Genomic DNA, 25,275 nt, shown 5'->3' on the forward strand with positions numbered 1-25,275 from the left:
GAAACTTCTCAAGGGGATCCTTGCAAAGGGAGAGAAGCAACTGTGTCCTCTAAGGACCCTGGGAAGTTAGCATCCACTTAAGAGGAGTGCTGGGATTGTTCTGTTTGTTGCATGCAGTTCTCCAAACTACACTTTTGTTCCCCAGCTTCTAAGTCTGTTGATGGTATGCTGTCAGTATCATATTTGTGCTCTGTATTTCAGAGAATGAGTAGTGTTAATGTGTGATAAGAGATGCTACTTTTGGGTTTCGTGTCACAGGATCAACACACTGTATGTTTGCGGAATGGACAACCACAAAACCTTTGTCAGAGCAAGACAAGGAGATCTTTTCTGTCATGAAGACAAGAAACATTCTGTATTTGCTAAAAGTGCTAGTGTGTCTGTCTGCATTGATTTAGCAAGTGACTAGAGTTGGTTAGAGGCTGTGAGCAAAAGGGCAAAGAAGTGGGGAGCCTGCAGACACCTGATAATGGATTTGCTCCCTGGATTTCCAGATTTCCTTTTTCCTCGGACAGTTTTCAGTTCTACCATATCAAGTTTTCATATCTATCGGTGTTGGACCTGCAGCCCTGAGTGGATCTAGAGATGTTACTGTGCAGGGTAACTTGACTGGGCTCCTTCTCTCCCGGCCACATGCGGGGCTTGCATCAGCAATGGATCCATGCCCTCCTGGCTGAGGTTGCTGAGAAGGTGCGGAGGGCCTGGTGGTGACAGCTGTCAGAAAGGGGCTCCTCCTCAACAGTTCAGCAGACTTGGGAAGCATCCTGACTGCTGTACAAAGATCCTTGAAATGAATGATCACCAAACATGGTCACTGTCTGCCAAAAAACCTCTCTCCAGCACCCAGTCCTATAAGGAAGCAGCTCCTTCTTATGAAATAATAAGCTTTCATCTCTTCATTTCTTGCATTGCATGAGAACAACTGGCAGACTGTTCACATGAGCCAATTTATTAACTAAATCTCATTTACTAACTGAGAACAAATTCTTTTTACTTGTAGCTGCTGAATACAAATGAGGCTGGGCTTCAGAGCTGCCCAGGTGCCAGGCAGCTTCCTTGGCCCATTTGTTCTTGTGTTCATGGCAGTGTCACTCTGCCAGTAATAAGCCTCTCTTCTGATGGGCCCTGCTAGACATAAGCAGGTCGCTGAGCCCAGCCTAATGAGTGCGTACACAAGAGAAAGACCAGACTTACTGGGAGAGCCATCTCTGCTTGCAAAGTTGGAAGCAGTCTGTTCCAGCTCAGAGAAACGTATTACCAGCACTGGCGATCATTTCTTCCAAACTGCATGCCCTGCCCAAGTAGCAGAGAAAGAAGGGACAGCCTTGGAGTGGGCAACTTCCGAAGGGTAGCCATCAGCCGTGCTGGGTGTGCAGTCTGTAATGATGTAGCGATGGAAAAGAGAGATGCTTTTTGAGCTGGGTGCTGGGTGCAGCAAGGATTGCCCCAATTCCACATGCTTCTGATGAGGGCCATCTGCTCCACTGCTCCTGATCCAAGCAACAGCATTTCCACCCCTTTCTCAGCAGAGGTTTTCACAGTTTGTGGCCACTTATTCCTCCTCCTGCAGCACTCCCAGACACATCTCTCCCTGTGTCCCCCCACCCCCTTTGGGAGCCCTTGCCTGGCACAGGCGTATCAGGAGGGAACGGGGTTCTTGTTGCAGGGCTGGGATCTGCCAGTGCCCCAGACTGGTGAAGCCAGCTGCCCACACAGCTAGAGGGCTGCTCGTGTCATTTGTAGCCAGAGCTGGCTTGCCCTTGATGGGGCAGGCTGCTAAGTGCCGTGCACGGGGCTGGGGAAGAGCTGCCCATGTTCCCTCTGACACCAGCTTGGAGCAGGGTAGTGAGCCCAGTGTGTGGTTGGGCTCTGCCCTGGGCACCACTGGCTTGTGGGGGTGGGACCTCTCCTCAGCACAGACCTTCGGTCAGACCCCAGCTGCAGGCAGAGGGGAAGGGGTGTTTGTCGGCAGTCTCCATCCTTGGCAGGTCTCGGCAGGGTGCTCAGACTGCTCAATTGCCTGAAGCCCTCTCACGAGTTCTCCTGATGGCAGTTTTCCCTGGGTAGCACCCTCAGCTCCATGTTTCCAGCAGCTCCCCAGGGCAGCGGCTCGGATGCAGACCCCTCTGCTATACCCTGTGCCTGTGTACAGTTCCCTGATGGTGAGTAAAGCAGCCTTGCTGGGACAGACTGGCACTCAGGGCTCAGGAGAAAGTCGCTGTGCTGGGACACGCGCTCTGCCGAGGGACAGTCACCGCGCAGAACATGGTGGTGCCTCTTGGCAAAGGCTTTGTTAGGAGGCAAACAGGCGTGTTTAGTTTTGAAATCTCCGGACAGGGCCAGTCTGCTGACAGTGTTTGCTTCCTCTTCATACCTGCCTCCGGGTTTAATGGTTTCTCCCAAGCAGGAAAAATAACAATAAAGATAATTCTTTTAAAACTGATTATCTGAGAGTACAGATTGTCAAGCTTTATGCTGTTGGATAAATCAAACTAACTGCTGAGAGTTAATTTGTCTGACCATAAAGTGGATTCAATAAGTGTAAAACAAAACTAATTGGTTCTCTTCCATACAAATTTAATTATACTATAAAATGTGATCAATGCAAATAAAAAGCATTGAGTAGGTTAAGTGACAAGAATCTATAAAGGAAAAAAAAGGCTTATGTTCTTTCTTGCACAAATTGAAAACTGGATGGGTTTTCATCTCTGGACCACATCTCCCGACATGGTCCTAGTCCGAACGTACCGAGTGCTGGTGTCTGTGCTGCATGCTGTGTGTGTCAGAAGTAGCTTGTCCTTCCGTCTTTGTAGTTTCTGTTTTTTTCATGGGTTGAAGCTGTTGATGGAACAATTTGTGACTCTTGTGGATGCTTATGCTTAGACACACAAACCACACGAAATACAGCGAGCAAAACACAGGCCAACAGCCCCTGCCCCTGCAGGCTCTCCTGCAGCAAGGGGGCAGCTGGCACCCGCAAGAGGCCCACACACGGACCCTGTCCCATGGGGGATGCCAGGCTATGAGGTGCGCGAAAAGCACCAAGACTTCTGCTGCTTGGGCTCTGCTGCACCCCTGCACCCTGCCCTTCCCACCAGGGAGTGGTGGCACTGCTGGCACCCGCTACCCTCGCCCCCTCCTCCGGGCTCTCCATCCCTCCCTGATTCCGGAGCAGCCATCTGCTGATGATTTCTCCAGACAGCAGCTGACTTCATGGCCCTGCCAGGCCTGGTCAGGGGGCTGAGGCACTGCCTGGGGCGCTCCGGCTCCTTTCGTGTGGACCAAAGCTCCAGCTGAGGATGGGAAGGAGCACTGTGCCATCTCCTGGGGCTCGCCTGGTGTGCACCCGGTGTGTCGAGCCTCTTCCGTTAAGTGCAATTGCCAAGGCAGCCATCTGCTGAAGTGAGAGGAGGCTGCCAGGACAAGAGCTACAGCTCTGCCACAGCATCCTGACAGTGGTTCAAGGCAAATTAGATGCAATCAGCCAAACTGAAACCTTTTAAATGAATTCATTGAAAGACTTGCTGTGAGAGGCTGACATAGGCTGTAGTTATGGTGATGGCTGGGGCTGCTGCTCATGTGGAGAGCTGCTAAATCCCTCAAATATGCAGACTGCCAAGTACTGACATCTCTTCTAAGCAGCATCTCCTCGATTCCCCCATGCGGGCGTCCGGCTTAGACAAGACATGCAGGAAGGCACCTATAGCTTGGTGGAGAGGAGAGATGGGGAAGGAGGGAAAGGGGCAGCCTGAGACATCTGGGAAATTAAAGGACGCAGCTTCCAGCACGCAGGGCTCCTTCTGTGGAAATTGTCAGGCCAGGGGTGGGATAGAGAAATGCCAAAGCTGGAAGTGAGGAAGAAGAGCTGTTGCAGCACTTGTCCCAGTCCAGGCCTCTTCCCTGGCCTTCCTGGGGCTTCAGGGGGCATGTTCAGGAGGGCAGGAGTGTCTGGTGCTGCATACAGCCTCCTTCCATGTTTTGGCTCCCGTGTCGGGCCTGTTGGAGCCCCTACGGGAACCCTGAAGCCCCGCGGTGCCAGGGCCCTCCAGAGTGGACACACACTGTCCCTGCGTGGGGCTGGGGGCAGCCCTCCCAGGCAGGTTTGGTGACCCAGGACGCCCCTCCTGCCCTGTGGGTGGGGGCTGTGGGCAGCACCCTTGAGAAGTGCTCAGCTTGCAGCAAGCTTTGAGTTCGCTGCTGTGGCACTCCTGTGGAGATCCCAGGAGAGATGAGGGATGGGAGGGTTGGGGTCGGTGTGGGAATGACTCCCCCTGCCCTGAGCCAGGGGCAGCCTCTCTCCTGCATGGGGGAGGAGTAGAGGAGCCCTGCAGAGTCGCATCCAGTGCCCTTAACCCGGGGTGGCAGTCGGGCTGGTTTGTCTGCTGATCACCCACCATCTGCTGCTGCCCCTGAGTTTCCAGGAGAAGCACAGCTGGGAGCCTCTGGCTATGCCAGGCAACCTGGTGAGCCTGCCTCCCCTCCCCTCCTTTCTCCTTCCTCCCAAAATTCTGAGGTTAAGTTCTAGTACCTCGTAAAGCATCATGTTCTTATCATAATTTCTTCCATGCAGGGGCCAGGATGCATACAAATTGCCGCTCTAAATCTCCAGCTACAATAAGGAAACTTCAGATGCTGACAGTTTATTTGATAAATACCTAATATAGCTTAAATAATTATTTAATACAGACAAATGGAAAAAGAGAGCATCCATATGCTGCGTTGTAATAAATTACAGCTTGCAACTTGCTGGGCAATAGCAGCAGCAGCTCTAACGAAGGGCTCCACCGTGAAAGGAGGGCTCAGGATTTACTGTGGGAAGGCCCTGCCAGGAGCTAATGGATGTTGAGTGGCAGGCTAATCAGACAAGAACCCTCTGCAAACCCAATTAATACAGTGCTGATGGCCTTGGTGGGGGAAAGGAGTGTTTTGTCCTGTCGCCTGCTCTGCACTGGCTGTGGGGCTCAGTGCCAGTGGGGCAAGTGCAGCCCCGGGACAGGCTGGTGCTGCCAGGCGCTGGCCGGCAGCTGCAGGCAGAGGGACAACGCTGCAGCCTTGCCCAGGTGGAAGCAGAGTGGGTGGCTTCCGCAGAGGGTCTCTGTGCAGCATCTTTCCCCTCTCTGGCTGGCAGCTGTGTCCCGGAGCTTCTGTGCCCCATGCAAGTGCTGCTTGCTGCCTCTGCCTCCTGAGCAAGGCTGTGCAGGGCTTACGGCTTACGGAGCACACTGCGTGAGCGCGCGGTGAGCGCCTGTCCCCGCAGGCAGGTGCAGGGGTTGGGAAGCATAAAAGAGTGTTAGGAGGCAAATGGCTCCCTGTGACCTGAGAAAGCTCCCAACGCCAAGGGCATTGCTCTGCCAGCAGCATAGCATGTTCTCTTCTGGAGCTGCTCATGCACCGCATTCCCAGGCTAATTTTGTGATTTTCATGAGCGTAGCTCTCAGTCTTTACCTCCTTTGAGCACCATGGTCAGTGATCACTTATGGGTTTTTGCTTTGCTTTATATGCTCAGTGGTATTTCAGAAAGCGTGCAGATCTCCTCCGTGAGCTTTCTGACAGATTACAAGGGCTGCACTTGACTGAGCTCCCAGTGTTCTGCCGTGTCAGCCTTACAGCAACAGAGGGCTGCGGATATGCGCCTTTGCGTAGCAGAGAATAAACATAGCAGCAGAGATGGAATATAAGTGGCAATAAAAGGTAAAATGTGGAGTGCCTGCCCTTTAAAATATATTAGGCAGTTTATAAATAAAGCTCTGTATTTTTAGGATGTATGTGGAATTGTTCAGCCTGTAGCCCTTAAGGAATCTGACCTTGAAGAGAAGAATACAGCTGTGAGCAGCTTTCAAAATGTTCGGGGAACGGGACAGACAGGACAAGTGCTCTGGCTTGTTATTTCAGCAGCAGGTGAGCCTTGTTAGGCTGATGTGGTTTGGGGAACCAACTCAGGCTCCAGCACTCCTCTTGCTATCAGATAACCTCAGCGTGCAGTCAGAGGCAGAGGACTTGGGGGTAAAAATACCAAGTGCCTGGTGAGATTTCCAGGGATCCTTAGCCTGGCAGTCAGGACAGTCTTGGCTGGGTTGCTTCGTGTGCGGCTCCCAGATGAGCAGGCTCTGATGGTACGAAACCGAACCAGACAGAAGCATGCAGCCCAGCTCCTACCGCCTCCCTTGGCCCTTGTGTGCTGCAGGGTTCTTGCCTGGCAAGGTCAGCTGTGTGGGTGTGCAGTGCCAGCAAGGCGCCTTCCTTCGCCCCTGGTTCTGCTACAGCATCTCCTGGGATGCGGGGGCCTGGGCTGTGCTGTACCTGCCCGCCAAGGGCAGCTGAACACCTGTCTCCCACCTCCTGTGTCAGTGCCCTGTCTGCAGCAGCAGCCTGTTCGGGGTGGGACAGGGTTTCTTCTGTTACTGAAGCTGTTCCACTTTGTGTAGAGTCATCAGCTTTTTGATGGGGAGAAGGAGAGAGCTCGTGAGCAGGGAACTCGGTCAGGAGTGGGGGGAGGTGGGTTTGGGGTTTTATTTTGGGAATGCTGAGGAGTCAGGTACCTCCTCTGGACAGGCAGAAGTTATGGCCCAAACTGGCAAAAGCAGCTGGTGATTTGGGATGCTTCTGTTTTCCAGCAGCCCAGGGTGAGATCCAGGTCTCGTCTTCTGCTCTCTTTCTAAAGGATGAATGGCATCCTCCTGGCGGCTGTTTTCTGGGCAATATGAAAAATTGTTGCCCTGCAGATTCCTTTAAGGGTACTGAGCGAGCAGAGACAGCTCTGAGGTGAGCCCAGGGATCTGAGCCATAGCATTCTTATTTTAAATTTGTTCTCAGAGAAAACACAGATGAATCCCTATGTGGGGAAATAACCAGTAAACTGATCCCTGCACATGCTGATGCAGGGAGCCAGAATCACCATGTGCTCTGGGCTCTGGCAGAGAAAATGTAAACAAACTCCAGTTTTATGTCGGACCAAGGAGATGTAAATCAAACACGTGTGCTGAAGCTTTTTAAATGTTTTGACATTTTCCAATCCATCAAGGCCTTTAATTGTATTTTGAGTGAGTTGTTCTATATGTAAATACCAGTTAATGTTGAAATTGTTTATAGCCAAATTGTCTGTTTATGCAAATTGTGTTCCAAGATCGCAAAGCTTCTATTGCAGAATAAAAATGTCTCTTTTATTTAAGGCTAGAAATGTTTCCTTTGGCTGCTGTGGCTTTCAGAGACAGTGTGGCTCTTCAGTGTGGTTGGAGCATGGTGGAGAGCACCGGGCTCCACGGGAGGGCAGTTGGGGTAGTGGGCAGGGGAACAGCCGGGCTTGGGGTGTGACGGCTGCTCCGGCTGTTTGTGCGTGTTGCACAGTTAGCTCCCTGTGGCCAGACTCCCGGGATTGTCTCGGTGCCCTGTTTCTTGCCCGTGGGCTGTGGTGCTCTCCATGAAGCGTGGGAAGCCAGATGGCTCTCTCTGCTTGGCTCCAGCTGAGGTATCAGCAGTGCCCAGCGTGCTGCAAAGGCCAGCCAGGCTTCAAAGCACAGTTGTGCTCAGGTGAGGACCTGTCAGCTGGTGGAGGGTGTTCTTTGGGATTCCTCTGTCTGGCTCATGCGTTAATTTGAGATTCTGGTGCAGAAGGCAGCACACATTAAGAACCGCTCCTGCTGGGTGAAAAATGAAAAGAAATCAACATGCTGCTCCTGCTTGTGCTGTGCCTAAGCAGTAATCAAGATCATCACCTGGAGATAAATCTCTTCCTGCTATCACACAGAAGAAGAGCAGTTACTAGGGGGTTTGCCTCCAGGTTTTTAATCATGAGGGAACACATGCAAATTAATGGCTCACCCATGATTAGAATCAATGGTGCTGGAACTCAGGTGATGTATCTGGTACATAGGCAAGGGAGCAGTGTTCGGCCAGATGCACGCGTGCCTGTGTGGCTGGATGCAGAGGCTCTTGCTGAATCCAGCCACCTCTGGAGGTGGACTCAATGCCCCAGGACCACACTCCCTTTCTCCTCAATTTTTCAGCCAAGCAGCACTGTTGATCTGGCCTTTGTGTTTGCTTCATGTCAGCATTCCTCGGGGAATACTGCAGAGTAATAGCAAGATGCATATGCTGAAGCTGGGCTCCCGTATTATTTCTTCATTAATATTTGTTGTTCATAAATATATATTCACTCCTATTTATCACAAGAACACCAATTACAAGCCATAAATTCTAACTGCGGGGAATATTTCAGTCCAGTTTTATTAAGAAGTGATTTTTAAAAATGTTGCTGAGGCTTTTAGCCAGTTATGTGCTACTAAATATTTAAATCTGTATCTCTTGCTGCATGCTGAATTACAGCAAGGGGATATTTAATGCTCCCATTTCTGCAGCATAAATCTGTGAAAGATTGACTGGAAGAAAAATGCAGTCATGAACAGCCCACGTACATGCTGAGTGCTCGTTTGCACCATACACCCACCCACTTGTGTGTACCCACTGCAGGCAGCGATCCAGGCTGGGGGGGGGTGAGTGCCCTGCACAGGGGGTCGCCGGCAGGAGTGGGGCTGGGGTGCTGCTGTGGTGGGGGATGTGGCAGAGCTGCTCTCAGGCTGCACAAAGCAGCTGGCTGTCCTGGTCCGGCACGCAGCGTTGCTGCTGTCAGCTGTCAGAAGCTATGAGTGCCTGGAGGCCTGTTACCCACCAATTAAACTGTGAGTTTTATTGTTCGACCGTGAGCCTGGTTTACGATATGAAAAGCTTTCGACAGTTAAATAGTACTAATATTAACCACTCCCGCATGGGCTCTTAACAGTCTCCCCCATTAAAAGTGTGATTAAGAAATTAATTCATCTGGAAGGGATTGGCATGTGGTACTAAACAATAGAATAATGAATATTTTTTTTATAAAGGCTGAACCCCTGGCTACGTGGAGAGAGGAAGCCTCGTAGTTCTTGCGTGATGGCTATGGCAGCTAAATGTGGTGGGAGGACCGAGTCCTGGTACGGTGCCAGTCATGGGTTCCCAGGGCAGAGAGGAGGCAGGTCAGGACAGCGGAGACTTTGCAGAGGCTGGCGAGGAGGACGGGCTGCCCTGGCCCGCTGTGGGGCCATGCCGAGCTGAGGGCTCTCTGCCAGCTGTGGGCACCCTCTGCCCTCAGCACCCTCCAGCCGCTGCGGAGATCGGGTTCAGGTCGCCAGCAGATCCCCTCTCTGCTTCGTGGCCCCATACGACACATGTAACAGCCAAAGAGGCTTGAAGGAGACAGCACTTCAGGACGCTGCAGAGCAGTGGTGCAGCATCTGCTCTGGGAAGGGGAGGAACACCTGGGTGCCCCATCAAACCTCCAGCGCAACGCTGCTGCCGGGCATGGGGTCAGGGCTGCCGTGGCATCCCCACCACACTGCGGGGCAGCCACACCGCGGGCACAGCCCAGTGCTTTCTGGCCCCAGAGGGCATGGGGGCTGGCAGGGGCTGTGGCCACAGATGCCCGGCTGCAGAGCCCAGCGAGTCCAGGGTAAGGCATTTCTGGCACTGCATTAACACGCCGGAGAGCTTAGCATACTATAAATGGCAGTTAAATCCTGACAGATGTGGTAAAAGCTTTGAAGTCCATCAAAGTCTGTTGGCAGGTGACTCTAAAAAGCTGTTATTTGCTTCTGAAAAGCAGAATTACCCTTAAACAGCCCATCTGGGAATGAGCAGGGTGCTGGGTCTGACACTGCTCAGAGGCAGTTTCCCCCCCTGGCATCCCATCTTCATGTTGCTCCTCTCCCCTGTTATTCTTTTCCCCCGTTTTCTGACCTGTGATGGCTCATGGTCTGTGATGGGTCTCACAAAAGCTGAGCTGCCTGGGGTTGCACCCCCTCTCCTGCCCCTGCCATTTGTGTCCCAGGCCTGTCCCCGCTCTTGCGCTGCAGCAGGGGTCCCCAGGGGTCTGGGTTGCAGTTCAGCGAAGGTCAATGCTGTATGTTGCTGTGGGAAGCATTCCCTTCCAAACCAAGTTTCCTGATTGAGAAAGAAAATCAGAACTCCCTTTCACCCCTGGAAAGTGCCAAAACCAGAAAGAAAGGCAAAATGGCTGGTGAGGGTCCTTCCTCAGTGGTGCTGGGGCGGGTGGGCAGCGGTGCCCACTGCGCAGGGGCAGCGAGGGTGGGCTGGTGCTGCCGGCCTGGGTGGCTGCCCAGGGCATGTGCTGTTTGCCCAGGACAGCAGACACCGGCAGAGTCTTCGGGAGCGTCTTCCTGGCTGCTTGCAACCATCTCCCACCCTCACGAAGAGCGAGCAAGGGAGGGAGGGAGCAGCCCGAAGTGGAGCTGCAATGCTCAGAAGAGCTGCTGTTGTTGGAGACAATGGAGGACAGGGAGGCTCCTCCATGCCTTGAAGGAGTCACGGAATGCTGGCTTCGTGCTGTGCTTGCATACAGGCACTAGGCATATTCATATTGTGATTTATGCCATTCTTTTTCTCCATTGATTTTAATTAAGTCCACTCTCTCCTGCCAAGCCTGGGGAACACAAGCAAAAATTAAAAATACTGAAAGTCAGCTTGCTTTGCACTGGAGTCTTCCCAGCCTTCCAGAGAACAGAGGGAGAGGGGGCCCACACCACCACACAGGCATTTCCTGTGCTTTGCTAGTCCCCAAATAATAAACATAAAATTAAAATCCTGTTAGGAGAATCACAAAAGCTATTATAGCTCAGCAGCTGATATTGACTCTGATCAAATCTTTTATGTGATTTCACAGCATTCTGGGCTACTCACTGTGCACACCCTGATCATGTTAGCTGTGGCTTGATTTTTTTGTTCTCTCCTGCACTGAAACAAAGCAAAAAGAAGGGCAAGAAAAAACAATCCAATATTGTGATACAAGTTTGTGTCACACTTCTAAAATGAGCAGCAGAGTAGCTGCTGCTGCTGTATTGCCTTTGCAGACGGGGTCCTCCTGGGAGCAGATTGAATGTGCTGGCCTCATCCTGCACACCGCATGAGCTACTGGCTGGGAAACCCCCGTGGGGACACTGGCCAACAAGGATTTTATTTCCTGCATCATGTCCGTCGCTCAGAGCACACCCATAATGCTACCGCTGTGCAAAGCGGGTAGCAGAGATGCTCTGCAGTGGCCCTTGCTTGAAGTCATGTATGAGGTACTGGTGCAGTGTACAACTTTTTAAACAACATTGACATTTGTCCGCTGGCAACAAGTGCCTGTGGTGGGGCAGGGGTATCACTGGGTCACAGACAGTGTCCCGGTCTAAAGCTGCCAGAGGCAGGGCAGGATGGCCCTGAGCTGTGCAGTGGCACCGGCTGCAGCAGGAGCTGGGCAGTCTGCATCGCCTGCTGCGGTTGGGCCTGGCCTGGGCATGAGTGGCAGTGAGGTGCTGGCTCTACAAGCTTGAGGGAGTTTGCTCAGTACCTTTGTTTAAAAGCATCTCATTGTTTGCATTGTTTTTATTATTACAATAAATACTGATAGACACTAAGAGTACCAGAAATGAGATGAATGCATCCCAGACCTGCATCTCTGCATATTTATGCAGCTGCAGCTTGTGCAGCTATGAACAGAGAAAGCAAAAACCTCTAAACTTTTTGCACATCTCTTTCAAATATCACAAGCAAGCAGAAGTAGTCCCCCAAAATAACCTGTGTTAAATCAGAAAGTGGTTTAAACCCCTGCATTGCATAGGTATCTGTCTTTGTGCTATTTTTCAAGTTAGACTCATTCTTCATATCAGATAGGGTGATAAGGGGATAAAGGTATCTCTTATTCAACTGTAATTTTAATTAATATGGTCATCAAATTGGACATGAAAAATTAGGGAACCTCAGCAAAAATTCCAGCGGCATATAGAACAGGACAATTTACTGTTTGCCAATCTGTGCTCTCCCCTAGTCATAGGCAGTCACGGTGGCAGGTTTTAATAGATGTGTGGAAATACCTGCAGCAATCTCTTTACAAAGTTTAATGACCTTGGGTCATTTAGGTTTTGAAATATTTCAACTACTAGGGAATAAAAATGGCAAGATTGTTACAATTACACTCCAGAAGGTCACATCCATCTACTTTTGGCTAAAGGTCTGAATTCCCTCAAAGCCACCAGCATCCAGTGGAAATGAGCCCAGCTCATTTCACGTGCTGCATGGCTTGCCTGGGCTGGTAATTGGTGAGATACCAGGGAGGATGCGATGTGTCAGGTACCGGCCAGTTGGCTCCCAGGGCATCAGCTTGCCCCCAGGAGACAGAAACCAACCACGCTGCATTTCTCACATCTGAACCCACTGGTGATTTCAACAGAGCCAGAATATAATGGCTCCCGAGGACAGGGTTAAGTACACAAGGAAGGTGAGGACAGGGGAAGCTCACATGACCCCACAGCCAGAACAACTCACTCTATGTCAGTGGAAACTTCCAGAAGTCTCCTACAGACTGTTCCCCTGCCTCATTGCTGCAGCTCCTCGTGCAGTGCCACTGCACCCTGCCCCAGAGCAACTCCTCCTGCTGCGATTTCACAGCCCAGCTGGGCTCCTGGGAGCTTCTGTTGGCATTGGAAAGCGATTTTTCCTCTGCCTCTCCTCCTTCTTTAGCAATATCCTTTGCCTTGCTGGCACTTACAGGATGCAGCTGGGTGGTAGCAAGCACTAGGGAAAAGCAGGTACATGAAAAGTTCATGGTAGTGGTTTCATAAGAGATCTGGTTGCTTCTGTCATGGCTTAAGCAAGAAAGAAAGTGGATGCATTCGCCTTTTCCCCAGGGAAATGCTGCTTTGACAGCATTTGACAGGTGGTATTTTTGGCAGTATGCTCCCAGTTACAAATCAAAGGTTAGTCCCAGTTCAAAAGCCTTGGGAACTGCTCACTCCTTGTGATCGTGTAGCACACCAGACCTGTGGCAAAGGAGCGCCAGTCCAGGTGCTGGAGCTTCTCACATGTTTTCCGGGTGGATGCGATCTCTGCTGAGCCCTCCAGGTGCTGCAGCCAGCTGCAGTGCTGGTAGTGGGCTCTGCTGCCCACCGACCCTTCCCAAGCTGCGGCACCCATCGGGCACCACGTGTCCCACACGTGAGGAGAGGAGCTGACAAGCGTCACAGGGATGGAGGGACTGGAAAGCAAGTGTCACTGGGTCCAGCTGTGACCTTCAAGCAGTGGCATACTTACTGCCTGCGTGTTGCTGTGCCAGGGCCTGTGTGCTGCTGCTCACACCTTACTGCCTGCCGATGCAGGGGTGAGCACACGGAGCCACTGCCGCCCTCCTGCTCATGACGCTGGGGGACAGCCACAGCTGGGGGAGCCGGCTCATGGCAGGGCTGAACCTGCAGACTGGGGACACTCTTCTCCTCTGGCAAAAAAGGCAGGGAGGGAGAGAAGCCCCCAGAGATGGGCTAGGAGTGGGCAGGGTGACAGGGGTGCATGGCAAGGGGCTGTTCTTCTCTGCCTGTTGGTCGGAGCCAGCCCGGAGGGCTGTGATACCCTCGTTCACCACTGCAGGAATGAGACAAAGCTGCTAGAGAAAAGGCTGCCTGGGGCAGCTATCGTGGCAGAGATCGGAACACCAAAGGTGCCAGTACCCACAGGGAAGTAGGAGAAAAGTTGTGGATACTGCTGGCAGCCCTGTCTGTCCTTGGCAGGCTGAGGAGTCTCCAGACTCGCTGGGACAGAGCAGATGCAGGCAAAGAGCAGGGGGCTGGATGACAGCCACATCTTTCCCATGTAGGAGCTTGGCACTGGTGGGAGTGAAGTGTGGGTTTGAGACTGCTTGCATTTCCTCCTGGATGTGACTTCCCAAAGTGTCTGCCATGTGGCTTGGCACAGAGAGCTGGGACAAAACGGGAGGAGCTGGGGGCACTGGCAGGCCTGACTGGCAGGGCTGGCTGGTGCCGAGTGGCTGAGCCTGCTCGAGGCAGAGGAGAGGGGGCACAGCAAGATGGTGCAGATGGTCCCAGACAGGCGTGTTGGTGGGGACGCCGGGGTCTGTGGGGACACACTGGTGACACCAGGGAAGGTGGAATGCTCCCCACTTAGATAAGCGTGTCCTGTGCGGCTCTGTCTTACTGCATAAAAAATGCAGTAAATGTCAGCTGATTGTGAGCTCATGTCAGACAAACAAGCTTCTGAGTGATAGAAGGAGTCTTAATTAAGCACAATTGCCGGAGTCCTCTGGCTGGCTCTTGTGCAATGTCCACCATGATCATTGCAGACCAACAGTTTGGGGTCCAGGCTTTGGATTAACCCGTGAAAATCAATTAATTAATCCTCACTTAATCTTGACAACAGTCTCAAATCAGTCACTTCTGGAGGGAGGGAGGTAATCTGGCTCCGCCCGGCTGAGGGAGATGCCCTCAGAGAGAGGCCCTGTCCCACCACCAACCTCCGCTGCCCTCCAGCCTGTCCCCAGTCTGGATGCGGGGGCTGGTGGGTGCCGCTGCAGAGGAGGGGGCTTGGCCTGCCTCCCTCAGACCACAGGATCCTGCGTCGGGAAGCACTGGCTGGGGCCACCTCCATCCCCTGGCAGCCAGGTGGGAGGAAACCTCTCCCGGCCAGCCTGGGCTCGCGGGCGGCAGCAGTGCAGGCGTCCGAGCCCTTGAGAGGAGCCAGAAGGGCCAGGCTGGGGGATTTGTGCAGGAGCTGCGTTACAATGAGGCAACGAGGGTTCAGAGTCTTTCAGATGAGTGTTTGCTGAATGCAAATGCATGTGTGAAATGCAGATAAGTGTGTATTAAACCTATTCCAGCCCTCTCAGCAGTGTGGAGTGCCCGGAGCCTGTTTGCTTTGCTTCGGCTCCTTTACTTGCTAACTGTTGAGCTCTGCTAATCTCAGAGGGAGCTGTTACAGGGACAGCCAGTCCCTGTAACCAAGGGTGATCCGGGTTAATAGGAACCTCTTAGAGCTGCCAGGAAAGGGAACGCAAGCTGAGGTTTTGCTGTGTTTGATCCTTTTCTCTCTGTGGTGATGGTCTGCTGGAGGAATAACCCTTGTGGGCTTTGCACAGGCTGTTCTCTTGCTGCATTTCATGTTTGTGTTGGCTGAAAGACAACACTTCAAAACCAGGGCAAAGCCCAGCCAGTCTAACTCATGCCAGCATGCTGTTGTCTCTCGTACTGTTGTCACTGATGAAAGTGGCCCGAGAAGCAGGGCGACCCTGGACTGTGACAGTCCAACCAAACTCTGAGCGCTTTTGGAAGAGATTCTGCATGCTGCCTGACACCTTCCTGGCTGCAGCCCCAGCAATGGCACCCACAGCGCAGGAGCTGGGCTACCAGGGCACAGTGGCCACATCAGCCTGCCCTGGCATGCCTGCAGCACTGAGCTCACCCTGCCATCATGGCAAACTATTATTTATGCTTTCAGATACTGCTAACTCACAGATAATTAATGTCAGAAAGCTGCCATGGTGCCGTTGGTAATAGCTCAGCAAAAGGAGACACATTGGTCAATTAGCAACTATTTGATCTGACAGTACCAGCAAAGGGCAGATCCAGCTGCCAGCCCCCTTGGCTAATATTGTTAAGGTTAGAGATTAGTCAAGGCTGGGGATGAGGGGGTGGGGACCATCGGAGGAGGGGAAAGACCCGCAGGCAGAGCTTTTGCCCTGCACTCGCTGCGGCTTCCTCTGGGGCTGGTCCAGGCGCTGGCTGCCTGGCCTGGGTGCGAAGGTGTGTGCTGGCCTCCCAGCCATCGCCTTGCTGTCCTGACGTGGGAATGTGGCAGAATAGTGGAGAATCAGCAGCAATGACAGAGTGCCCTTTCCTAGGAGATAAGCTGTGTTCCTTTGGAGAAGCCCACGATATGAATTTTGCAATATGGGGGAAGTATTAAATGAGAAAGAGACCTCTGAGCAAAGGAGATGTAATATCTGCATATGTGAAGGCCTCCAACTGTAGGCACAGCAATATTAGAGGATTTGTGAAGTTTAATGCTATTCTTTCATCCTGGGGCTGACGCCATGAAATGCAACACCATGATTCACTTGGAAATAAAAATACATGGAGGATGTGGGCAGATCTGTTGTATCCGCTCCCCAGGGGGATCTTCAGCTACCTGAAACGCTGTTTGCTGCCACAGCTCTTGGCATGGGGATCTTTCCCGAGCACAGTGTCTGGTAGCTCAGGGTGCAGCAGGGCTGGGGAGGTGCCTGATTAGCTTTTAGCAGCCTGTGCCACTCTCACTTGTCAGCTCTCAGGGTGGTCTAGGACCCCAGCAGAGGGGGGAGGGCGGCCGGGCAGGCTGCAGGCACCAGTGCCTCGAGTGCCAGCAGAATGGAAGAGCAACTGTCAGACATTGCTGGAAGGGCCGTGGGAGAAGCTCCGAGTGCCTGGGTGGGTGCAGAGAGCAGGTTGGACAGGGTGAGGGTGCACGTTTCTTCCCATCTGCATACGGGCGCCAGCCTGGACACAGCCCAGCGGCAGTGTTTCTGCCAGACTGGGGCCGGCATGTCTGCAGAAGAGGGACTGATCCTTCAGTGCTGGTTAGGCAGAGCTTTCCCGTGCCTGTGAGGAGCCTCAGAACTGCTCGAAACCATACAATCGCCTGAAAACCAGCTCCTGGGAGCTGGGACCCCCGTGCTGTACTGGGCCTGCCAGGAAGAGGAACGCTTTCGGAGCTGCGGGTTCCTGCAGGACTTGGGCTCCCTGCCACGGGCACCAGCCAGAGCAGAGCAGAGCGTGCCCGTGGGACCTCGCCAGGAGCTGCTGTCCCCACCGGGCAGCTTTGTCCTCTGCAGCTGTGTGCATTTCCACAGCCGTGGTACTTTTTTCCACCATTGTCTGAGGGATGTTGGTGTCAGTAGCTGCGATTATTTTTGCTTTCCCATAGCAGGAGACTCTGATTACAGCCGGTTTCCTTCAGGAAATTGATGCTTTAATATTCAGTCTTGTCCGATGAGGGCTAAATTTTATTCCTAGAATAACATTTAATTAAGCGCTCTGGCTCTCTGTCTGTGATGCACCACTGATCTGCACAGATGCACTTACCTTCATCAGCTCTTTTAAAACCAGCTGGAACTGAAGTTAGAATAAACTCTAAAATTTATGGGCTGTTCCCTCCCTTTTTAATTAGCACTGTAAGTGTGTGACAAGAGGCCTCGGGCCAGGGGAAGGAGCCATTTACTTGTTTACTGGTACTTACCTCGCTCTGCAGCCTTGTCCAGCAACATCCCCCCTAGATGGAGCTCTGCAAAAACATTTGAAAGCAAGAAAGCAGACGGCTCCTGTTGCCCTATAGACGCCTCCCGCCCCCCCCTCCCCCGCACACATCGGTCATCAGAACAATCTTGGGTTTGACCTTTGTGCTGGGGTGGGAAGGAGCTGATCTCATGGTCAGCATTCAAGAGTGGGATGGGACACCCTGGCGCCTTAGTGGGGTGACAGCCGGGTGGGCACTGCAGGGTGGGCGCCTCTGCGGGTCACGGCTGCGTGGCACCTGGTGCTGAGCAGCATTGGCAAAGGGGAGCTGGTGATGGACGGGGATGGGACTGGGCTGTGTTGTGCCAGCAGCCCAGCTTGTGGTCCAGTGCTGCGCTCTGCTCTGGCCGTGCCTCTCCACTCTTGCCCTGGCTCTGGGGCAGTTCCAGGGCTGTTTTCCTGAAGCCTGAGGTTCCACCCTGCTTTCTACCTCTCCCTCCCCTTGGCTTGCAGAACAAGCAGAGAGGTGGGCTTTTGCTTTTTTAAGGGTTAGCACCGCGGTCCCCCCTCATCCTCTGTGTGTGTGTGCCTCCCAGCACACCAGTATCCTTCTGGCACCAGGGGGTTGTGATCCAGGGACGATAGGATGGTGGCATTGGGAGAAAAGTGGATGTTTGCTGTAGACCGGTGCTGCTTTTGTGCCTGAGCAGCTTCTGCCTTGCTGTGCCATGACTGTCTTGCCCTCACAGCTCTGCTGGCCCCTGTGCTCTGTGCAGTCCCACTCAGCCTGTACTGCTAGCTAATGGATGGTGGATCACTAGATGGAAACTGAGCTCGGATCTCTGCTTATCCAATCTGACCTCCTGCCAAAGACCTGCCAGAGCAGAGTGCACCCTAGATATTCAAAAGCCCAGCAGATGCAAGAGGCAGTCAACTGAGCAAAGTGATGGGGATGTCCCTCCTGATGACCCTTTTATTATCAGCCGGAAAATCTTAGACTGTAAGTAGCAAAAATTTGTAAATGACTGGAAAAAAGATCTGCCTGTGTCATTGCATGAAAGGGAGATGAAGAGAGATGAGGACCAAGCCTTAGCACAGCTGATAAGGCAGTGGAAGAATGCAGGAGAGAAGCTGAGTTAAGCAATAGGGGTGGGGGCCCAGGGCTGAGGCAGTGCATTTTCATACAGAGGAAATGTTGCATCAACGTGGTCATTACTGTTTGTACAGACAGTGTTACAGGAGGCCTGGGCAGTTTCGCAGACAGTTTGGCATTAATGTATCCAAAGACAGTGGAAACTGAGGACAGAGTTGGAAGCAGGGAGCAATGCTGAGGTGTGCCTGAGATGTTTCCCAGGGCTCCCCAGTACTGGACCACCCTGGAAATGAGGAGCAGTTGGAGGACAGACACCGCAGCAGGGAAGGCACTCTTCTGTGCAGGAGGGGGAGAAGCTCAATTCTTCTTATAGCCTGCCTTGGAGGGAAATTAAACAAGTTACTTCTTTCCTTTCTGTTGCCTCTTGGGACATTTTGGGTAACCGCTCTGGAGACAACCAGTATAAATATCTGCAGGCAGAGCTGCATGAAGCTTTGTATGTATCACTTGCACTGCAGGAGGACTTGCGCAAGCAACTTCTCCTTTCATGACTATCACACGGAGACTGGCGGAGATTTTCCTCCTGATGGACTGAGCACTTGAGCTCCAGGAAGTGTCTGGTACCTGCTCTGGAGAGCTGGAAGAGCAGGGCAGCTGCTTTCCTGAGTGTGGTACTAGTGGTACTGCACACTGTGCTGAGCTGCCTCATGGCCACGAGACGCTGGCCTATCTTCCCACCTTATCCTTGGCTCTGGCCAGTGCTATTACGCCTTTGGTTTCACAAGCACTAAATTCACTCACAAATTTTATATATATATATAAAAAAGACATACTGTCATAAAATCAGCTAGCTGAGCATTCCCCGATGAAAATGAAATGCTCCTGCTCCTCAGAAGTGCTGGTTCTGGATCATTTTTCTATTAAATATTTGGCAAAGTCTGACTGCAGCCCCAGTGTCCTCTCGCTGCTCAGCCCTTTCCAGTTGCTGGACGCAGCCTCGTTGCTGCACCTGTGAAGGCCAGGCATCCCGTGCTAGTGGCCTGTGCTGCCAGTTATTGATGGGGGTTTCTTGCCAGTAGAGCTGGGCACGTTGCATTTGTGCTGGTGGATGTGCTCAGCTTTGCAGGAGCAGAGCCATGTGTTGTTTCATCAAAGCGGGGAGCCCGCAGAGCCAGCCTAGCGTGGGGCAGGGCAGCAGGGTTCTCGTCTGTTGGGATCTGGGCTGCAAGTCTGCATGGCAGAGATCCCACCGGCAGCCCTGGCAGCTCAGCTGGGGTCCATCCTGTAATGATGCTGCTCATAGAGGGCATGGAGCTCCTGTGCCTGAGCTCAGGGCTCTGGAGCATTTATAAACCCAAGGAAAATGCTGTGAATTCTGCTGCCTTGACAGATAGTCAGAAAAATGTTGGATCAGCTGCTGACCCAGGGGAAGTGGCAGAGGTAGGTACAGTGCTGAGACTCCCTGGAGGGTTGGAGTTAATGCATTTGACTCATACCGCAGGAGCAAAATGTTCTGCTGTCTCAAAGCCCCACTGGGGGAGTGAGGGCAAGAGATCTGTGTGTGGCCTGTTTAACAGGTGGGAGCAGGAATGCGGATGTCACTTCAGACAGCCGCTCCTGCTGCTGCTGTGCTCTGGCAGAGCTCGACAGTTGCCTTCCCTGCCTGCCCTGGCTGTGAGCTCCCAGCGCTGCAGGGGTCAGGCTGGTCTCCCTGCCCTGTGTGCCCCTGCTCTTAATGGGGCACGGGGCATTGCTTATCCTCATGCTGTTGCCGTTGCAACTCAGCAGAGGCTCTTCTCAGGGAAGCTGCAATCGCTGCCGGCCATCCTTGGAGAGGTGGCTGGGGGCAGCTTTTGCTCCTGGACCCCATTGCCATGGAGGCAGTGGTGTACCACAGCAGCATGGGTGCCCGACCCCATTACCCTCCTCATGGTCTGACTTTCATGCTGATGTCTTCAAAGATAAAATGCTTTATTCTGCCTAAACTTATGAAGGGTTCTTGTACACAGCTGGGATGGGGCAGCTCAGAGAAGCAGCTTTGTTTGGCCAAGTCTCCATCACTCCCTTCTGTCCGATGCAGGGCTGATGGTAGGGAAGTGGGATACTGCCAGTGGTCCCAGCTCACACAGGTGTCTGAAGATGCAACCTGAAGTGAAACCAGGAGCCAAATGGCTGCTCAGGGGTGAGGCAGGTGTGTCCTGGAAGTGCTTTACAAAAGCTCCTGCTGCCTGAGCGAGCAGTGAACCAGCACAGCGCGGAGCCTGGAGTGGCTGCAGACAGGAGCTGGTGCACAGCCCAGATCCCTGTAACAGCTTTCCCAGCACTCTCTCATGGACCGTGCTGATTTTGATGGGCACGTAACACAGTGTGAGGCTTATTATATTCCTAGAAAGAGTGAAGCTTTAAAAGATGCCCCCAAACCAAACCCAAACTGCAGAACAGTCAACTCTCATCAGCATTAATGCCACTGAGCAGCCTTTTTGGGGCACCTTGGCTGTTGTGCCAGCAGGTAGAGGAATGTTATCGCTAAGCCTGGAACATTTTGCAGAGGCACTTCTCTTGGCAGCTTTATGATCTTTTCTGCCTCAGCTGGGAAGCCAGCAGGACTGAATAAATCTCCAGGCCAACAAAAGCCCAGGATGTTTTCACAATTGCCAGGATTTTATTAATTTACAAGTACGTTATTGAATTTCTTCCTTCCTAACAACAGCTTTCACTTAGATGGCGAGTCCTTTAGCGTGTTTGGGTGTGCATGTAGGCAAAGCTAGTAAAACTCGGCAAGGAAGTCACCTGCCAAATATTTGTGCCGTTAATGCCAGTAAAATGGAAATCAGATAAAATGGATTTTATGCTTTCATTTGTCAGATCTTACAGCGCTTTGTAGAAGGGGGACTGCCTGCCATACCCTGGGAGGACCTGGCCCTGAGTGGGGAGCTGGCCCACACCACCCAGCTTGTGGGGCACCAGGCTCTTGCACAGGCGGCAAGTTCTACTGACACTCCGTGTAGAAAGAGACTTTTCCTTCATCCCATTCACTTCACGTTCTTTGTGTCTGTGGCCACTAGAAAAGTTAATTTGGCATCTTCGCCTTTTTAGCTCAATAGTATGACCTGCTTTAAATACATACTGGCAGCTGCATTGAAAGGACCCAAGTGTCCCCAGAACCTGAGCAAGCTGATGCATTACTATGACATTTCCCACTGCTGCTGGGGTGAAACACTACTATTTTTATCTATGTTTTGGGATCTGCCAACCCATTCCATAACAAGAGTTAAATGAGCTACTGAGACAAAAGCAAAAGAGCAGGGGTGGTTTAGACTGGCAGATGGTGTGTGTGGGCTGACTGTCAGCATCACAGTCCCTGTCTGTGCAGGTGCACCTCTGCCTTAAGGAGAGGTGAAAACCCGGGAGCTGAGCTTTCCCCTCGGAGGTGGGCAGCGCATAAAGCAGTGCCTGTAATAACCTGTGGAGACAGTGACTGTCTGACTCAGAGATGACAGCAGAAGCTTCACCACCCACATTTTCAAACCCATCTTTGGTGGGTCGCTGTGTCCCTTGCAGTGAGCAGCACTGCAATTTTGCCCTGTGATCCAAGCACGCCCTTTGTCGGCAGCTTTTCCCAGCCCCATAACTGAGTTTCTGTTGCCCACTTAGTCAAGGTGGGCAACAATATTGCCCAAATTTAGCTTGTATTGGTGTCTGTTTGGGGCCCTTCAGCTGTGATAGGTGTCTCCTGTGCACGGCCAGAGGAGAGCGTTCAGCACCAGCTGCTCCTTAGTCATGGGTGGTGTGTCAGCTGCAGCTCCCACTGCTGTGCATCTGCAGGAGAGCAAGGGGTGGCAGATGTGGCTCAATGACTTACCCTGCAGAAGTGATGGGGCAAGTTCAATTTTTAAGCTATTTTCTATCCATCAAGAGCTGCTGTCCCAGATGCATCTTTTTTGTTCTTGGCATCTAATTTACCTTCTCTTGTCCTTAAGGAATACCTTCTCCAGATCTCACTTTTTCCTGGTCCTGGTCTCCACCACTGCTGTCTTTTCCTGGCCCACATTTTTTACAGCACGTCCATCCTCAGTGGTGCTCTTAGTCAGATTCCACGTTCTGCAACAAGCCTGCAAGGGCAGTCAGTGTCTTCACAGGCTGCCTCACTCTGTGTGCACAGTGTCCCCTCCATGCCAAGGGCAGTGGTCCATCCTGCTCTGATGTGTATTCAGGAGTACATGTCCCATCCCGTAGGTGACTCCCCGTAGAGCTGCTTGTTGATCCTAAGTGTTGTTTGTTGTGATGTGTTGGTCCAGCTGGCTGGGGCCAGCCCTCAGTGCTGAATGTCTGAGCATCAGTGGCTGGGTAATGGGGAGCGGCTGATGGGCCATGCCATGACCTCCCAGCCTGGGGACATCTCTCAGCACAAATTCCCCTTCCCATGGGTCATTCAGGCAACAATCATTGACTGGAGCTGAGCTAGGACTCAGGAGGACTCCTGCACTGCCCTTACTGTTGCTGTTCTGGTTAGGGACAGGGTTACTAAGATAGTGTAGCTTTCCTTTTTCCTGCTTCAGCGTTACAAGGATTTTTAGCAGTATTTTCCTCCTGTGTTTTCCTTTACTGCTGCATTGTGCTCCCCACTAGAGCAGGCTACCAGAGGTTATCACAGACTGCAGGCTGCACATTCCAGCTCACATTTATGCCAAGAATAATGTTCCCGGTGCTTCTCATTTGTACTCCTGAACAGCCAGGCTGGGTCTGCTTGGCATATCCCAGCCAGCTGTGGAGGAGCAGGTGACCGAGAGAGGCAACCTGGTTCCTGCGCAGGGTGTAAGCGAACAATTGTGCACTGGGGATGGGTAAAGCAGCGCCCAGCCAGCAGTGATGGGGCCGACAGTTTGCTTCAGCACAGGAGAGACCCATTTCCACTCTGCTCTGGTCCCAGCAGGCTCCTCTGCCCATCATCCCCAGCCTGCCCGTGTTTAGGGGCTCTGCAGGGGGGGAGGGTTGGCTTCTGCCAGCTGCTCCCCATCGCTTCTGCTGTGCTCGCAGCATGGCTGCCCGACCTGCCCAGCTCCTGCTGGCACCACGTACTGTTTGTTTCAGCATAATGGATCATTACCGTCAAACAGTTGTTCCACAACATTGTATTGTTAAGGGAAGGTTAATCAAGAATTCCAGAAGGAACTAAACCAAAAAATCTTCTTGCGAAGCCAGATCTGAAACCAAACTTGCTGAAAGAAGTTGACCTGTGGTCAAGACAAGTCCGTACAGGGAAAGATAATTGAGGTTCAGTTCTCAGTCAGCTGTTACTAGGGGACCGGCTGTTGTTTGAGACCCCCAGAAGTTTTCTTAAATACCTGTAAGGAGCATGCACAACACTTCATTAACATAGCACCACCTATCCTTAGGAAATGAATGAATGTGTATGACTCTTCTGAGTAATGTAATGCATAAACATATGTATGGTCTATATAATCTTGCCTGAATGTAACGTATGGCATGCACGTTAGGCAGAGCGATCCCTCATGCATCCAGTGCTGTAATAAAGGAATGCCAGCTTCTTCGTGCTACATTGATGTTAAGCAGTTTTCTTATTCCCAGTTTCGGTGACACCACTGGCACCTCTCCAGCCGTGGGGCTCGGGGTCTGCCCTGGTGCTGGACAGCCCTGCTTTTGGGGAGGAAAATGGGATGCAAGGTGATGCAGAATGGCCTCAGGGATAAGGACCTGTGGATGGATGGAGGTGATGTGAGTACAAGCTGAACCATAGAAATAAGGGGACCAGCCCTCTTCCTTAGAGCCTCTTCTCCTCGGGGACAGGCTGGCGTGGCAGATCCCTCTCAGGGAACGCTGTGGGAAGCTGGGATATGGGGGTTTACTTCAGCAGTGGAGTGTGGCCATGAGGTTTCCCACAGCTGATTCCTCCTTTTGGATTCTCCCGAAGATGGTGGGCTTGTGTGGCAGGCCGGGCCCCTCCCCTCCAGGTAACAATTAACGGGAAATATCTTCAAGTGATTAAAAAAATTAGAGGAGGTTAATTATTTCCGAACAGAAAAAAGAAGAATTAAAATGGTTTCTGTGGGTACATTTAAAATACAATCAATAATTTATCAGACAATTTTCATTCAACAATGAGGAATTAGGAGGCTTCAAAAGTTCCAAAAACTTATCTGCAAGGGAAAATGTTTAAATTATTTATTTTTCTTCCTGTGGCTTGTGCCAGCCGAGCAGCCCCACCAGCTGCACAGGGCACGTTGCCCAGTGGCTGCAGGAGCGGGGCTGGGGGCTGGTTGAGCTGCGGGTGCTGTGGCAGGTGGGGGTGCAGGGTCTGAGGGGTGCTGCTGGGCAGGGGTCACCTGGGAATCACTTACTGCCCCCCACCCCCAACCTGCAAGAGCCCCAGACACAGGCAGCCTCGACCTGCCCAGGGGCCCCTGGGGACCTCGTGGCCTGGGCAGGGCTCTGTCCCTCCACCTGCACCCCAGCACTGGGCTGGGTTTGGGGGGGGGGGCTCAGAGGAGGATGCCATTCCCAGGGTGCTGAGTGGCTTTGGATAGGCTGGATGCCAACCACAGCGAAGCGGCAGGAGCCTGGCCCAGGGATGTAATTAACCCCTAGGGAATACGGCAAAGCTGGAAATGAAAGAGAAGCTAGCTGGAGTTCATTGTCCACCCCATGAAAAATTCTGCATACCATAAATAATGGAAGGGGCATAGGAGCTGCTGTGAAGAATCTTTCATCATCTGTGGAAATATGCCTGGTTTTACAGAAAAAACAAATATAGTGAGTTGAAAATAAATGGCATTATTAGCAGAAAGGGAGTCCCTAATTAACCAGATATAGCCCATTACTGTAGCCTTCAATTCATTAAATTGCATAATTACATAAAAACACTGTTGATGTGCTATTCAGTATATCTGGTATTGTCTTTCTAATAATTAGCTCTATAATTGTCAGTTTGACAGGGTAATTAAAAATGTTTAAAGATGTTGTGTCAGCCTTTTCTCCTTTGCTGAGCTCAGTTGGATGTCTCTAGAAGATGATTTTCTACCTGACTCGACCACAGTTTTGTTTTTGATTTATACCAATGTGTTACAGGAATGACCAGACTCATGG

At 52.1% G+C, this 25,275-nt stretch overlaps 1 long non-coding RNA gene across 1 annotated transcript in view; it reads left to right on the plus strand.

Annotated features, from left to right (window-relative positions):
- The window catches only part of LOC308063956, a 183,981-nt gene that overhangs the window by 85,752 nt on the left and 72,954 nt on the right, over positions 1-25,275 (plus strand). The window lies entirely within an intron of this gene.

This window comes from Falco punctatus, assembly GCF_963210335.1.
Source record: "Falco punctatus genome assembly, chromosome: 4".
NCBI classification, from domain to species: Eukaryota; Metazoa; Chordata; class Aves; order Falconiformes; family Falconidae; genus Falco; species Falco punctatus.